Source organism: Mus musculus, chromosome 11, assembly GCF_000001635.26.
Source record: "Mus musculus strain C57BL/6J chromosome 11, GRCm38.p6 C57BL/6J".
NCBI classification, from domain to species: domain Eukaryota; kingdom Metazoa; phylum Chordata; class Mammalia; order Rodentia; family Muridae; genus Mus; species Mus musculus.
In genome coordinates, this window is record NC_000077.6 from 113,574,280 (window position 1) to 113,590,859 (window position 16,580).

Consider the following 16,580-nt stretch of genomic DNA (forward strand, 5'->3'; position numbering starts at 1 on the left):
AAAGTCTCCGCTCCCCTCACTTCTTTTTATTCAGCCCAGGACCCCAGCTCACAGACTGGCACCACCCATAATTAGGGTGAGTCTTCATCCTTCCTGGAAACACCCTCACAGATACACTCAGAGGTGTGTTTCCACGGTGATTCCAAATCCTAGACAAACTGGCAATCAGAATCAACTATGACGTCATCCTTATATAATAAAAGGATCTTTGCCCCGTGTGATTAGGTGAAGGGTCTTAAGGTAAAGAAATGATCCTGGATCACGTGGTGGGTCCATGACATTCCAGTGGTCCCGATGAGGGACAAGAGGGAGACAACGGGGAAAGAAGAATGGCAGAGGTGGCCCTGGTCACAGAGATCAGCGAAATGCAGGCAGAAGCCAAGGTCAGTGGGCAAGCACCTGAAGCTGGAAAGGGTCAGGAAATAGACCTACCCGGAGCATCTGGAAGGAATACTGCTTTCACATACCTTGACTTTCAGGACTTGTAACCCCTAGCCGGTCACAGTGCTGGAGTTCAAACTCAGGGCTTTGCAAAGCAAAAGCAAAAGCAAGCAGCCTCCCTCTGAGACATAACCAAAACCCAATCAATGTAGCTTTAAACCACCAAGATTTTAGCCTGTCACAGCAGCAAAAATTAACTCATACACCTCCTTTTGCTTGGAAGCAGTGGCCCAGTGAACCACCAGGAGCCAGGCTGGATCTTGCCCACTGTCATTACTTAGCAATATTGCACTGTCATTACTATGGCAGAGAACTACATGGCTTATGGGGCCTGGTAGGAGATCCAAATGGGAAGCCCCTTATTCAAAACATAGAGTGCAGAAGCTGGCACAGTAGCATATATCCTTTATCCCAGCTCTTAGAGGAGGCAGAGGCAGGCTGACCTCTGTGAGTTCAAGGCCAGCCTAGTCTACAGGCAAACCAGGAATTTATGGTGAGACTCTGTTTTTTTTTGTTTGTTTCTGTTTTTGTTTTCTTTAAATGGAGGAGAAGCGGTGTTCAGGAAGGTATCGGAGGGCTGGAGAGACGGCTCAGTGGTTAAAACATCTGCACACAAATATGAGATCAAAAATTTGGCTCTCCAGACCTCAGAGTGGTGCAAGTCTGTAACAAGAGTGCTCTTGCCATGAGCTGGGAGGTGATCCCAGGAGAATCCTGGGAAGCTCACCGGCTAGTGCATCTGGCGTGTGCATCTGGCGTGTGCATCGGTGATAAAACCCTATATCAAACAAGGTAGAGGTCAAGATTAGCCTCTGACTCCTACATGCACATTGTGTGCACGTGTGCACACATGCACACACACATACACACACACACACACACATACTTGAGAATATGTGCACATACACATGAAAACATTATATACGGGGATGGGGGGGGGAAGCAGAACAGACAGACAGACAGACAGACAGACCAACATGCATTGCTTCCAAAGCCCAAGATAGAAGATAAACTGATTAAGGATCTCAAGGCAATGAAACCTAAGTATGAAGCCAAGTTTGGGTCTTTCGAATGACTGCGTCTGTGGGGTGGGTGGTGTGCCAGAGGCTGGTGTAACAGGAGCAAGGTGAGGAGATCCCAAGATCAAAGCAGGAACTTGGATATATAGGAGGACTTAAAGAGAGGAAAAGGAAGGTAGAAAGGATGTACTTATAATCTCAACCACATACACACACACACACACACACAGATCGAAGTGACAAATCGGGTGAAGGTTAAGGATTTGGTCAAACTGTCCCAAAAAGGTTTAGCACTAGAAGGCTATAGATCAACGGTTCTCAACCCGCCTAATGCTGCGACCCTTTAATACAGTTCTTCATGGTGTGGTGACCCCCACCCAGAAAATTATTCCATTGCTACTTCTTAACTGTAATGTTTGCTACTGTTATGAATCTTAGTGTAGATATTTTTGGAGAGAAGAGGTTTGTGTGGCACGACCCATGGGTTGAGAACTGAATACGTGAGACCTACAGCCAGTCAGCCCAGGTAGGGGAAGCAGGAGGCAGCCCCAGGAATCTCACACTAGAGCCTGAGTACCTCAGGCTGGGGCCTTGGATTGAATATTGGAAGGAGAATATCCCTAACTCATAGTGGGAATTAAAAGATAGACAAGGAGAGGAAAAAAGCAGAGGAACCTCAGAAATAAAAAGTGACTGGGCTAGAATCGGGGCCTCCAAGCTTCCTCGGGGCCTGAGGAATGGCTAAGAATTGGGGCAAAATAAATATGTTGACTCAAAAGAAAAACACACCTGCAGAGACCTAAATTAATGAATGTTTAGCTTAACGCCCATTAGCCCTTCTTAATTATTGACTTTAGTATTCATAAAAATTTAATCGCATTCAAAAACTAATCTGAGGGTTGACTTTTCTCACATCCAGAGAATTCTTAAGCATGCACAACACAAGCCAAGAAATCATAGCCAATCGTAAATTAAATGAAGCACTTCAAAAGCAAATTTACAAAAACTTCTTTTTGACTTTGGGGAGGGGTTGAATTTCTTTATTTGAAATGTAGGAGCATTTTAACTTTGGTACCCAATTTTTTTTTCCTTGAAAAACAAAACAAAACAAAATAAAACAGAACTTTCAGGTATCCATAGACCTGGGATGAAGTCAGAGCAAGGGTTTCAAGATGCTATTCTTCCACCAAAACTCATCCCATGCAGTTTAGCTGATGCCAGAGAGAGGCTGGGCATTGCCTTCCTCAGAGGAGGGTAGCTTCCTGCTGATACCATCACACCAGGGAATGTGACCACAAGCCAAGACCTCCAAAAGATGCGGTGTCAGGGAGGGAGCGTGAGAAAAGAGTACGTAGTGCGCGCACGCGCGCACACATACACACACACACACACACACACACACACACACACACACACACACACACAGAGGGGAAAGCCGGGATTGTTATTAGTTTCTCCTGTTGCTGTGATAAAATATTCTCATGGAAGCTACGTAGGGAGAAAGGGTTTCTTTTGGCTCAGAATCCAAGGGTACAGCCAATCATGATGAAAAAGTCACAACAGTAGGAGCTTGGGGCAGCTGGTCACACTACATCCATAGCCAAGAAACAAAGAGAGGTAAATGCTGTGTTCCGCCCACTTACTCCTTATACAGTCCCAGATCCCATTCCAGGGAATGGTGCCGCCCACAGTGGGTGGGGCTTCCTCCTCCATTATCCTAAACTGAACACCCAGAGACTTGGCTCCAAGGTGATTCTAGACCCCAAGCTGAGTTTAACCTTTGCAAAGCCAGTCCCTCACCTGTGCACAGTCAGGAAGGGAGCAGGAGGAGGAACTCCACAACCCACGGCACTAAATGGAGGCCAGTGTTGGTCATGTGGGCTCTGAGTGAGGTCCGCTGAGGTCTTGTGAATGGATTGCCTCTGAACATAAAGATGCTCACACCCCAGGCCCCAGAACCTGTAACGACGTCATCTGAAAAGCGGATATCATTAAATAAAATCTGAGGGTGCGATCATGTGCTTTAAGCAAGTGGCCCCTAAACTCAGTGACACTTGCACTGTAAGAGACAGGAGGAGCAGCAACTCCGGTGGCTCAAGGGTTTGTGTCACACCGTGGGAGGAGCAATGCGGCGGCTCTGGGACAGACCTGGAGATCATTCGGAGACAGAATCAGAAGTTAGAGCAATGTAGACACAAGCCAAAGAAGGCAAGGAGCCACCAAAAGCTGGAGGAGGCAGGAAACCCTTCCTCAGGACCCTTCAGAGACTGCATGGCACTGGTGACACCTTCATCTTTCGACCGTTGGCCTTAGAACAGCAAGAGAATAAAATCTCTACACTACCTGGTAGACAAGCATTTTGCTCTGGTTTTTATCAAGCCAGCCCTAAGAAACTAATAGACGCAGATTTTTGTCATTTGTATGACAGGAAAGTGAGCAAGCTCCACATGCTAGCGAGTCAGAGCTTTAGCCATGTGGACTAAGGGCACAAGGACTTTGGTATATTAAAAAATATACCAGTTGTCATCACAATAAGAAAATTATATGCCCCTGACAGAGGTCAGACAGGAAGTCATTCCAATTATGCATTAATAGCTAGAACCCTGGGTCAAAATGAAAACAGAAAAAAGGAGAAGAAGAAGAAGAAGAAGAAGAAGAAGAAGAAGGAGGAGGAGGAGAAGAGGAGGAGGAGGAAGAGGAGGAGGAGGAGGAGAAGAAAAAGAAGAAGAAGAAGAAGAAGAAGAAGAAGAAGAAGAAGAAGAAGAAGAAGAAGAAGAAGAAGAAGAAGAAGAAGAAGAAGAAGAAAACAGAAGAGACCCCTGCCTTTCTCGGGCTCCTTTCACAACTTAGGGATATTTTTATTAAGCTATAAAAATGCTGAATCAAATCTTTTTTAATTAATCTATTTATTTTTGTTTTAAGTCCATTGGTGTTTTGACTGCACGTATGTCTGTGTGAGGGAGTCAGATCCCCTGAAACAGGAGTTACAGATGGGTGTAAGCTGACATGTGGGTGCTGGGAATTGAACCTGGGTCCTCTGGAAAACCAGCCATTTCTCTTAACAGCTGAGTCATCTCTCTAGGCCCCAAATCAAATCTTTCTGTGATTACTTAATAAACCCAGCCAAGAAACCCAGACCCATTGTACTGGCTGGTTTTGTATGTCAACTTGGCACAAGCTGGAGTTATCACAGAGAAAGGAGCCTCCCTTAAGGAAATGCCTTCATGAGATCCAGCTGTAAGGCATTTTCTCAATTAGTGATCAAGGATGGGAGGGCCCCACCCATTGTAGGTAGTGCCATCCCTGGGCTGGTAGTCTTGGGTTCTATAAGAAAGCAAGCTGAGAAAGCCAGTAAGTAATATCCCTCCATGGCCTCTGCATCAGCTCCTGCTTCCTGACCTGCTTGAGTTCCAGTCCTGACTTCTTTCAGTGATGAACAGCAATGTGGAAATGTAAGCTGAATAAACCCTTTCCTCCTCAAATTGCTTCTTGGTCATGATGTTTGTGCAGGAATAGAAACCCTGACTAAGACACCCCTAATACTGAACACAAGACTCTCCATCTTTCTGCCCAAGGCCTCTTGAGCGCTTTGACATCCTTACCAGTTTGGAACTCCCAAGTGTTCACGAGAATTGTCACAACTAATTTTAATCTGTCATTTCTCAAGAATTTTCTCCCTTCCATAGGCCAGCTGCAGAATGGGCAAGTGTCATATGACCAGAGGCAAAGTCCTAAGGAAGGCACCCTCCCTCATTGTACATCCCCCACCCCTCTTCCCACAGGCCCCAGGGCTGCCTGTCACCACCAGACCAGCCTTGACAACTGAATGACCTTCTCTGACTCCCTACAAGATCCATAGACGGCTGGTGAGGCCTTGGCTCAGGCTACGAGCCTCCAACCCTGCAGAGCCCTCCATATACCAGAGGCCCCAGTTCCTCTGAACACTTCAGACTCCTTACATGTTCCCAGATAACCATGAGGTCAAGGCAAGATATCTACACCCCGGACTCCTTTTCTCCTTCCCCAACTCAGAAAATTAGAATACATAGGCTTTGCGTTCAATCCAAGTGACTACCAGGGCTCACCTAGTAGACTTTAGAAAGTATATCTTGATATGGCTGTGTCTGGGGTTGAGAAGGCTACACAGTTCTTCTAGAACCTTTGGTAACACGCTCTCTTTAACAAAAATCTACTTTGTATTAATTTTAATAATCATTGAGCAGTTCTCTCCTGACTATAAAGACTAGACTAACTCAGCTCTATAACCCACAACCACAAAATGGTTTGAAAGGGTCTGGAGTGATGGCTCAGGAACTAAGAGCACCGGCTGCTCTTGCAAAAGATACAGATCAGCCCCCAGCACATATATGGTGGCTCAATACCCAACATCTATAACTCCAGTTCTAGAGGATCCAGGTCCCTCTTATGGTCTTTAAGGTCACCAGGCCTCATGAGGCATACATACATAAGTGCAGACAAAACATGCAAACACATAAAATAAAAGTAAATCTTTTTTTTCATTTTTTAAAAGATTTTATTTATTCATTTTGTATATATGGCAAGTACACTGTAGCTGTCTTCAGACACACCAGAAGAGAGTATCAGATCCCATTACAGATGGTTGTGAGCCACCATGTGGTTGCTAGGAATTGAACCCAGGACCTTTGGGAGAGCAGTCAGTGCTCTTAACCGCTGAGCCATCTCTCCAGCCCAATAAATCTATTTTTAAAATTGGTCTGAAACAGATTTTTCAAGCAAAATATACTAGTTAAGAATTAATTATTTCTCCTATTTTTTATGCATCAAAAAGCACACAGATGCCACTACCAATCAGCCCTTGGGATCAATGTGATCAACCACACTAGCGAACTAAGGGTCTGCTGTTAGAGCCCAGAGCAAGAAAATCGGATTTTAATTTGCCTCTGCCTCGCTCGGCTTTTGGAAATATTAATAATTGATAATGTGATAGGAGGCAGTTCCTTCAATCTCAGATGCTGCAGGCTGGAAATCACTGCTGTGGGGCATAAGGAAGAAATGAAATCCACAGATGTCAGTCTTGAGAAACAGGGAGCATGGTCACAGAAATACATCACTCCAAATAGTTCAACTAGCCAAGTAGCTTCCAGCCCCTGTCCCACTCTCCTAACACGTATACCAATTAGCTTGTTCAGCCCTGAAGGGGATTGCAGTGAGTGTGTGTGTAACTTCCCTCTCTGGTGCAGGGGGGGTGGGGGGGAGGCATTTAATAAGCATTTGTCAAATAAATGAATGGCGGTCCACATTTTTAAGACAATCAATCTTTACAGTACAGACTGCCCAGCCAGACGCCTGGTGACTATCTCACGACTACCCCTAAGCCAGGAATTAATCAAAGAAGTGAGCACAGCTTCTGTTACAGAAGGCTGGTGAGACTTCTGGTAACCAGACTGGCAAGGGGCATGGGAGAGCTCACCCTAAAATAACCCTGCTCCTTGAAGAGCTAACATTCTCTTCTTCATCTCCCCTACGGAGCCCTTGTTGGCTATGCTATGGTTACCACTCTCCCTGGAACACCATGCCATGACCAATGAGGGCCAAACATCCTGGAGCAGAGGTCATTAAGGGCTGTAGTAGGGACGCTGTGGATGGTGAGGCAGGACCCTCAGAGGATATGGAGGATCTGAGGGTTGTGAGATGGAAGTAATCCTTACTTTTTCCTTTCTTGTTCTGTTTGGGGTTTGGTGGGGCTAGGGATGTAATGGGGGCTTCGTGCATGAGAAAGGTCCTACCATTGCTCTGTGGTGGCTCACACCCCTAGCCCAACCTGGGCATTGTTAGGCATTGTTGGGATTATGGTTATGATAATGGTATTTGGATCCATAATGCCAGTTCTCAGGAGACTGGGGCAACTCTAGGCCAGCCTGGGCTATACAAGAATAACTCTTGACTCCAGAAACAAAACAAAACAAAACAAAACAAAACAAAACAAAACAAAACCAAGCAAAAACAACTCGATGCAAAGAGGCAGAAATTAACAGCAAGAAACTGGCCAATAATATTTAGCCAAGCCATTGCCCTGGGAGTTTAAGCAGGCATGGTGGCTGAGTCTGCCAGGCTTCATCCAAACCCACATCCATGCAGCCCCACATCCCACCCAGCAATGCAACCCTTCATCACAAAATCCTTTTGACCTTAATGTATATATTGCTTAGGTAGATTCCCCATCTACTAGGCGTAGAAGTTACTCCTGAGTTGGAAAAATGGTCTTTTTTTTTTCTATTCACCCTGTATAGTCAGGGTTCTCTAGAGTCACAGAACATATGAAATGTCTCTCTATATTGAAGGAATTTATTATGATGACTTACAGTCTGTAGTCCAATTCCCCAACAATGGTCAGCTGTGAGTTAGAAGTCCAAGAATCTATAGTTGCTCGGTCCCACGAGGCTAGTTGTTTCAGCTAGTCTTCTGTAGAAGTAGGTTCCAACAGACGTTCTAGCTAGTAAGTGCAAACAGGCCAAGAAGAGTGAAGCTTCCTTCTTCCAATGTCCTTATGAAGGTCTCCAGTAGAAGGTGTGGCCCAGATTAAAGGTGTATACCACCATGCCTGGATCTGGGACTTGCTTCGTCCCAGGCTGACCTTGAACTCAGAGATCTCCTTGCCTTAGTCTCCTGGAATTAAAGGCCTGTACTACCTTGCCTGGGCCTAAGCTTTTCATAGCCACTATGCCTCGAGATCTCCATGCTAAGATCCAGGTCAGAAGCCTGTGCCTTCCAGCCTCAAGATCTGGATCACAGGTGAGCCTTCGAATTCTGGATTGTAGTTCATTCCAGAGACAGTCAACTTGACAACCAAGAATAGCCATTACACACCCCAAACTCATTTCCTCAAAGGTAAAAACTTGAGAATTATATGGCAAGAAATAATTTAAAGTTCACAGTCGAGAATATGGCCTGCTCACAGTATGGCCAGAGAAGAATCTGGGAGCAGTGAGTTACTGGGAAGGGAAGAAGAAAAGATTGGAGCAAAGGGATGCTGGGATAGAGAACGCAAGTCCTGTGGCGGGCGAGAAACTATCCAGTGGTCAAAATTGGACTCTGCCATGAGTCAGGAAAATTCATGACGTCACAGGTGTCTATAGCACTGAGATTTACACACCAGGGTATTCAGAGAACTTTCTTCACCAAGGGACAGTCAAAACGCCCAACCGGGTGGCAAGTGCATCAAGTGCTTACTTCCAAAGCACGACGACCTGAGTCTGAATCACAAGAGGCCACATGAAGCCAGGCATCCTGGCCACATCTGCCGTCCCAGCATTCCTGTGGCAAGATGGCAGGCAGAGGAACTACAATCCAGGAGGATAACCTGAAGCCCTCGAGGGCCAGCTAATCTGAGGTACACAACTGTAAGCAATCAATCAAGAGAGCCTGTCTCAGACAAGGTGCAAGATTGAGGTTGACACCTAAGTTGTCCCCGACAATCCCCTCCGTGATAGGTAGAGACTGGAAGATCCCTGGCTCCAAGCTAGCCTCATTAATGAGCTTCAGGACAAGGAGATGTCCTGAAAGAAGATGGACAGTCCTCCTGGGAATAACAGCCAAAGTTATCCTCCGGCCTCCCCATGTGTACACACACACACACACCTACACACACATAACCACACAGCCCTCCCCCGGGTGACCAACCATCCAGATCTTCCCAGGGCCATTGAGTCAGTGCCCAGGCTGCTGGGTCGCAACAGTGAAGGAAAACTGAACACACAGCTACAGAGCTTCAAGAAGGGCTTCCCCGTTTTAGCCCTGAAAGGAACAATGCCAGTCCTAACCACGGGGCCTCAGGGGTCAGGTTTATGCCTTGCCTCTCAACCTGTGATGCTCACACACCCAGCATAGACGGGGGTCTATTAAAGATGCAGAGTGCCAGGCTTCTGAGTGGATGACCCTGGGCCCAAACCTCAGCCAGCTCCCCAGGACATGCACGAAGGATACCGAACCACTACATGGGAGTTGTCCCTCACTCTATCTATGGCTCCAGGCATGCACTATTTCTTCTTGTGTTTACACCAAGGGGAACCTTCCAAATTCAGTGCTGGGTGAAAGACAGCATTTTGTATACAATTAGGGCCTTGCCCTGTAAGAGGCTGCACCAGACACCAACCAAATCCTTGGTCCATTTTCTTGTCTCTGTGTTTCAGGAAAGGGTGGGGCAACCGGATCATCTGGACCTCAGAGGCTGCTTTGTTTGGCTACAGCTTCCCAAACACAGCGCAGAGGAGTACCCAAGCCAGACAGGGCACACACAATAGCCTGCTTAGCAGAAACTCGGATGTAACAGCTAAGGCAGTCTCCCATGGGACCAGAGAGGGCCCCAGTTAAGGACCACAAGTCCGGACAAAGGAGAGAGGTGCTTACAGGAGTGAGTGTGAGCCTCCTGCCAGCTAACGGGTTCATTAGAGTCTTGAAAAAGAGGCCAGGTTGAACCCTGCAGGCTCCTGAAGAGAATCAGCTGGGTGACCAAAGGCTATCCCATGTCTAAGAGGAAGCCTTCTGTTGGTGACAGTAATGAAGACAAGCAGCCTCCAGCTGCTGGGAGCTCGTGCCATCTGCCCCTCCACCCACAACTGCTCTCTATTATTTAACCCACAGAAGGCAATAAGAAGCCTTTTGCCTTTCATTCCCGGACCATTCTGAGTCACATCAGCCGCTTTCTGATGGCGTTGTCTAAAAGGGGGTGGGGAAGTGATTGTTGTTGATAGCCACAGTGATCCATCTGCATCCTCCCCAGCTATCTAACAGAAGGCAGCTGAGAAGCCATCCCAGGCTGGGGCACTCACAGCTCTGCCCCCACTGCAGAGGAGTGCTGTTTACTATTTGTGTCACAGCGTGATGTTTGGGGACTGCCAAAAGCCCCCCATAACTGCCTCCAGACCAGCGGGGGCAGGGGCCTTACCCACCCTTACTGCTTGGGAGGAAGGCAAGCCTGTATATATTTTGCCAATTATAAAATGTGTTCTTGTGGGGCATGGTGGCGCACGCCTTTAATCCCAGCACTCGAGAGGCAGAGGCAGGAGGATTTCTGAGTTCGAGGCCAGCCTGGTCTACAAAGTAAGTTCCAGGACAGCCAGGGCTATACAGAAACCCTGTCTCAAAAAACAAAAACAAAACAAAACAAAACAAAAAATGTGTTCTTGACCTCCTCCCAGCACAATTTAGCATCTTGGAAAAGCTGGATTGGGGGACTGTAGCTTACCCAGCATGCACTAGGCCCTAGGTTTCATCCTCTGTATAGTATGAACTGGGTGTGGCAGTACACACCTGTAATCCCCCGCCTCCTGAGGGAAGGAGTTTAAACTTGTCCATGGATACAGAATAAGTTTGAGTCCTGCCTGGAATACATGTGACCTTGTCTCAAACACACACATACACTCACACACCAAAAACCTGTGCACACCACAGCACATGACAGAGGACAACTTGGTGGTAGAAGTTGGTGCTCTCCATCCATTTTGTAAACCCAGGGAATCGAACTCAGGTTGTCAGGTTTAACAGCAAGCCCCTTTATTCGCCAAGCCATCTCACCACCCCTGCACACACATTTTCTTTTGAGATGGAGTTCCAAAGTACCAATGTACCCAGGCTAATTTTAAACTCTCCTCATGACCCCAACTGGCCAGGAACACATGACTCCCCTACCTCAGTTTCCAGATACACACCACCAAGCCTGACTTGAATGTATGTCTTAAACCTACCAGTCTGGATTAGCATCAGTAGGGCCCCAGGCAAATACTGTGAAAAAAATAAAAATAAAAAGCTACCTTGAGTTTGAGCGATTTGAAAAAGGTAAAGTATCATACTCAAATGACAAGGATATCAAATAATCCCTCTTCCGGTTTATCCCATTATCCCATTATTTTTCTGTGTATGTAAGGATCCTATTCCTATGTTTGCATATATAAATTATATATATAATTTCCTTTATGGATATGATGTGATCAAACTAAGCCTAAAAGAGTTCTGAATTTTCTTCTGGTTTCTGTATGTATAAGTGTGCATGATGTCTGTGTGCTGTGTCTGTGTGTGTGTGTCTGTGTGTGTGCATGCACGTGTGTGCGCACACATGCATGGGTGCACATGTGCACATGTGTAGGTCAGAGGCCAACACCAGCTGTCTTCCTCTATCGCTTTCAAAGCTTTTGAGGCAGGATCTCTCACAGGACCCGCAGCTCACTGACTGACCGTGGCTGCCTAGCCAGTGAGTTCCAGGGGGCCTCTTGACCCCCGGGGTTAACAGGTGTACACTATGAGACTTGGCTTTTTTTTTTTTACCTGGATTATGAAGAATGGAATTTGGCCCTTGTTCTAAAAGAAGGAATAATTTTGGGGTGAAGCCATCTCCCAGGCCCTAAAAGAGTTCTTTTAGTTGGCATAAGCTAGATTTTTGAAGCAGAAATGGGAATTATAGTTTGGGGCAGCCTTTCTTCTTTCTTGGAGGATCACAGTATAATAGTACTCACTCAGGCTGGCAGGGGCTTAGACTCAGATGGGAAACCATGAACTTTGACCCTGCTTAGTCTAGCCTAGAAGTCTGGAGGTCACAGTAAGGCCTTTTCTTCAGTGACGAGCCTACAGTCAGTCACCGCCTTCTAGACATCTTTCTCAACCTTGTTGGCCCCACTGGGCTCTTCCTGCAGGGGTCCTGCGTTAGGTGATGCCTTAGGCTTCTCCCCCAACTCTCTCCAACTCCTCTGTGCCCCTCCCCAGTTACAGCAGATCTAAAACAAAAGACAGGGCTGGCCGAGTAGGAAGCTGAGGGTGACGTTCCCCTCCTGCCGCAGACTGAGTCGGAGCATCTGCGATGGACTATGAATTAAAACCTCCTGTGGTACCCAGAGAGGCTGCCCCTGGCAACCAAGCAAAACAAGCATCAGACCACCCACCTTTAACCAGATTTCTGCCTCTCTTGGAAGCCGGTTTACCCCTGGGGCCTGGGTGTGCTCTTCCTTCCCTGGGCAGCTGTTGTGTTCCCTAGAGGTTCATGTGTCAGGAGCTTGCCCCAGTGTGGCATTATTAAGGTCCTGCAGCCTTTAAAGGGCAGAGTTAAATGGTCACTGAGAGTGGTAACCAGTATTAGCAGTTCCAAGTGTCTTCTTCTAAAATATTTTTGTGAGTCATACACAAATGCGCACATGTATGTATATATCGATACACATGTATATTCGCCAATCTATCTTTACAGAGATACACGCATGGCTGTCTATAGAGGTAAGTTATGTTTGTTCACATTTACTTATGTGACTATAAAGTGTGGTAGTGGATGGTTATGTTTTACGTTAGGCAGTTTCCTCAGACACACTGGATGACTTGGTGGCCTAGCACAGGCACTTTCTGAGCCGCTGTGACCAAGTCACCTCTCCCTCTGCATGTCCAGTGTGGTGTCCACTGTGGGGCTGTGCATTGCGGATTGACACCATCTTCTTGAGAAACTTTCCAGACGCCTCTACGTTCTCCCTGGCATAGACAGCGCTCTTAAGTATGTGTTGTTAAGGTACTGGTGAGGAGGTTGCCATAGCATCCCTTCATGGATGTGCCTTATCCCTTGGTCATAAGGGATGGGCCCGCTTCATTTTGACAGACATTGCCAAATCAGGCTCTTCAAAGTGGTCTCCATTGGGCTGGAGAGATGGCTCAGCGGTTAAGAGTGCCAACTGCTCTTCTGAAGGTCGTGAGTTCAAATCCCAGCAACCACATGATGGCTCACAACCATCTGTAATGAGATCTAATGCCCTCTTCTGGGGTGTCTGAAGACAGCTACAGTGTACTTACATATAATAAATAAATAAGTGTTAAAAAAAAAAAGCAAAGTGGTCTCCACACTCCATGCCATTATAGATGAAAGGAAAGTCTTCATTTTCCTGAAAGTTAGTCATGGATGCTCACCAAGATCCCAATGTTGGGTGCTGAGATATCAGGCTCACCCTCCTGTACCACAGTGACCCATCTTACCCCCCCCAGAAACCCTCCCTTGGGTCCACATCTGACTGGCTTATTCCGTAGGTGGTTCTTGAGCCCACCTGTCTTGCCCAGGAGAGATGAGCCATGCTTTCTGACAGTCGGTGGGCCCACGGTCACAGCGCTCGTGACTTCCCACCACCCAAGCCGACACAGCAAGTGAAGGGCATAGTCAACTGTGACTTTCCACGTGGCTTGTCTGTTGTACAATCCATCTGAGGTGCATGGACTCGGACTGGCGGTTTCCTAGCAAGCCTTGGACAGAGGTAGCGTTTTTCCCTCTTTATTATTTGGGAAATGCAAAGGCACACTTCCCTGGTCCTTTGCTGTAATTTTGCTGCCCTACGTTCAACCAGAGTCTGCTCAATCAGCCCCTCGATCTCATGGGTTTATCCGGAGGTAGCTGATTCATTGTGGACAGGTGCGTGGCTGCACAGTGACTTCAGTAGGACTCCTCAGTGACATCTGGAGATGGCTCCGTTCCCACTTCCTTACAACTATTTGCACTTTGGTACAGATTGGCACTGGGGAGCCGGGGATTGAAGGCATGAGGACAGGACTCTCTAAACCCGTGTGCAAAGGGCGAGCATAGAGGGGAAAGCTTACAACCCCAATGCTTGTGAGGTGGAGAAGACAGGAGGGAGGATCCTGGAGCTTGCTGGCTGACCTGCCTAGCCAAATCTGACAGTTACAGGGTAGCAACAGACCTGGAAAAAACCAGAGTAGGGCCAGAAAGATGGCTCAGCAGGTAAAAACGCTTGCTACCCTGTCTAAGAAGACCTAAGTTCAACCCCAGAGTCCCACACACTGGAAGAAAGGAACCAACTCATATAAGTTGATATCTGACTGCCACCCATGTGCTGTGGCATACCTGGAAACACACATAATATACACACACACAGTTGGGTGTGGTGGGACACACCTTTAATCCTTGCACTCAGGAGGCAGAGGCAGATGAATCTCTGTGAGTTTGCGGTCAGCCTGGTCTACATAGCAAGCTCCAGGCCAGTTAGAGATATATAGCGACACCCTTCTCAAAAAGCCATAAATAAATAGATAATTTTAAAAAATCAACAGATGGCTCCTGGGGAATGACACCCAAAATTTGACCTCTTGCTTACACATACACACACACAATTTAAGTTTGCAATGCCATTTCCACCCATCATCTATACTATGCTCCACCACTACCAGCCCCATATCCAATTCCAGTGCCCAAAAGCAAGCAGCAACTCGATTAACCACAGGCCACCAGAATAGGCAGCAGGGAAGGTCAGAGGAGGTCGGGGTTGGCGCTAAACAGGATCAAAGCTGCTTTCAGATGAGTCTGCAGCTGGGTACAGTGACCTTTCAGTCCATGTTTATTTGGAAATGACCTTTAAGCAGCAATCAGCAAGAATAAAATGCTTCAAAGGAATACATTAGATAATGCAGAAGTCCCCCAGAGGTAAGTTACACCCAAGGCACCCAGCTGACAATGAAAGTGGCCCTGCCCTGGGAAGCCAAGGACTAGGCCACCCATTAGACTAACAAGTGAACACAGGGTCCCCAGAGTTTGGTCTAATAGACAATGGGGAGTCTGAAGACAGGGTGACCTGGGCAAGACACAAGAGCAGTTCCAAAATTAAACCTCTGTCGTAATGAAGGATGCCTAGTTGTGCTTTTTCCATCCTAGGATGGGGAATCCTCAAGGGCAGGGCACAGCTGTGCCAGGGGAACTGTACGGGCTCCATCCTGCCTCCCTCCCATGGGGTGAGCTGATAGTCTTCCTCATACTGAGCTCTTGTCTCTGCTGTGTGCTGGGGAGTCTGAAATGCTAGAGAAACTAAGCCTTCCCACTCAAAGACAGAGAAAGAGCTGGCCCATGGCTCCGTGCCCTCTCCTCTCTCTGTGCGTGTCTTTAACTCTGTATGTTCTATTTTCCCCCTCCTCGTCCCCTGCTTCGCGCTCACAGAGTCACTCCTAGTAGCACCAAAGAGAGATGCTTGGCAGTTCACTAACCCCTTGAGCTGAAATAGAAATAAATATCCCAAAAGAGAAATCAGAAAAGCAGGGTGTCGCGCTGGAGAAGAGGCAGGAAGATCAGAAATACAAGGTCATCTGTGGCTACACATCTAGTCCAAGTCCCAGCCTGGGCTATGTGAGATGGAGGGGAATCGCTCAGAAACAAGGCTGTACAGTGAACCCTAAAATCTCACAGATCCCAGGCCTGGGGTGAGTACAACTTCCCCATCCACTGGGGGAGGTGGTGGGCTGACTCATGGGGGAAATCCACCAAGAAGGGTCTGCTCTCCTCCTGGGAAAGGGGTTCCCAATACCTGTCCCAGTCTCCCCAGCCCTGATCCAGCTCCCCCAAGGTAGGATCTTGAGAGACACCATCAAGACACCATAAAGCAGGACCTGGTGGGGAGACATGCAGCCCTCGGCTCTGGGACAACAGGATAGCTGATGTGGTGACCTTCTTTTGGAACAAGAACAACAGACTTTTAAAGATCCCAGGTCTGAGAACGCAAGCTCTGGGCTCAGTAAGGAGATGAAAGAGAAGGTACAGCTCCTTCTCCTTAGGAAGGATGGTTTGGAAACTGAGGTTCATCTAAGACAAGCTCTGTGTATTAGTCAGGGTTCTCTAGAGTCACAGGGCGTATGGTATGTCTGTCCAGATACTGAGGGAGTTTATATGATGACTTAACAGTCCGTATAGTCCAACTCCCCAACAATGGCCAGCTGGGAATGGGAAGTCCAAGGATCTAGTAGCTGCTCAGTCCCACAAGGCTAGTTGTTTCAGCTGGTCTTCTGTAGAAGTAGGTTCCGACAGATGTGCTGGCTAGTAAGTGCAAACAGGCCAAGAAGAGTGAAGCTTCCTTCTTCCAATGTCCTTATGAAGGTCTCCAGCAGAAGGTGTGGCCCAGATTAAAGGTGTGTACCACCACGCTTTGTCCCAGGCTGACCTTGAACTCAGAGATCTCCTTGCCTTAGTCTCCTGGGATTAAAGGCCTGTACTACCTTGCCTGGGCCTAAGCTTTTCATAGCCACTATGCCTAAAGATCTCCATGCCAAGATCCAGGTCAGAGACTTGTGTCTTCCAGCTTAAAGATTTGGATCACAGGGGAGCCCTCCAATTCTGGGTGGTAGTTC

The 16,580-nt window shown here is 47.3% G+C and overlaps 1 protein-coding gene across 17 annotated transcripts in view; it reads right to left on the reverse strand.

Moving 5' to 3' along the window:
* Slc39a11 (solute carrier family 39 (metal ion transporter), member 11) overlaps positions 1 to 16,580 on the reverse strand; it is a 405,350-nt gene that overhangs the window by 329,429 nt on the left and 59,341 nt on the right. The gene's annotated exons all lie outside the window — the stretch shown is intronic.